This window comes from Arachis duranensis, chromosome 10 (assembly GCF_000817695.3).
Source record: "Arachis duranensis cultivar V14167 chromosome 10, aradu.V14167.gnm2.J7QH, whole genome shotgun sequence".
In the NCBI taxonomy this organism is placed as follows: domain Eukaryota; kingdom Viridiplantae; phylum Streptophyta; class Magnoliopsida; order Fabales; family Fabaceae; genus Arachis; species Arachis duranensis.
The window spans coordinates 103,310,703-103,311,814 of NC_029781.3; positions in this window are offsets into that span (position 1 = coordinate 103,310,703).

The window sequence follows — 1,112 nt, forward strand, 5'->3', positions numbered from 1 at the left end:
TTGCAAATTACTGACACAGTACATGATAAAGAGGTGGATCAGGATGTCTACAGACTATTATTGTTTTCATTTGCTATAAAAGATCAAGCTAAGAGGTGGTTGAATAACCAACCAACAGCAAGCATAAAGACATGGAAACAGTTATCAGACAAATTCCTGAATCACTTTTACCCTCCAAAGAGGATGACACAGCTAAGGCTGGACATCCAAGGCTTTAAACAAGAGGATAATGAATCCCTTTATAATGCCTGGGAGAGGTATAAAGGTATGCTAAGAAAATGCCCCTCAGAAATGTTTTCAGAGTGGGTACAATTAGACATATTCTACTATGGGCTTACAGAAAAAGCTCAGATGTCTTTAGACCACTCAGCTGGTGGATCTATACACATGAGGAAGACAATTGAAGAAGCTCAAGAGCTTATAGACACTGTTGCTAGAAACCAATATTTATACTCTAGCAATGAGTTCTCTCAAAAGGGGGAAGTCATGGCAGTAGCCACTGATCCTAATCCCCAAGAACAGATGATTGAGCTTAATCAACAATTGCTCCTGATGACAGAACAGTTAGCAGAATTTAAAGAGATGCTCCATGAAACTAAAGTTGCTAACAAGAACATAGAACTGCAATTAAATCAAGTAAAACAGCAAATATCTAAACAGATAACAGAGGAATGTCAAGCAGTTCAACTGAGGAGTGGGAAGACACTGAATAACATTGCTCAAAAGAGCAAAAAGCCAAATAAGGAACAAGTGACAGAGGATAACCAAACCACTGTTCAAAATCCGTCTGAGGACAGTAAGAGCCCAGAGAGGAACACTTTTGGCGTTCAAACGCCAGAAAATGGGGGAAAGCTGGCGTTAAACGCCCATTCCCTGCCCAGTTCTGGCGTTCAAACGCCAGAAAAGGGGGAAAAGTTGGCGTTAAACGCCCATTTTCCACCCAATCCTGGCGTTCAGACGCCAAGGGAGGATCATACACCTGAGAGTGCTGACAGTAATCCCTCTAACAAAGCTTCTTCAACCACTTCTGTAAGGAATAAACCTGCAGCATCTAAGGTTGAAGAATATAAAGCCAAGATGCCTTATCCTCAAAAACTCCGCCAAGCGGAACA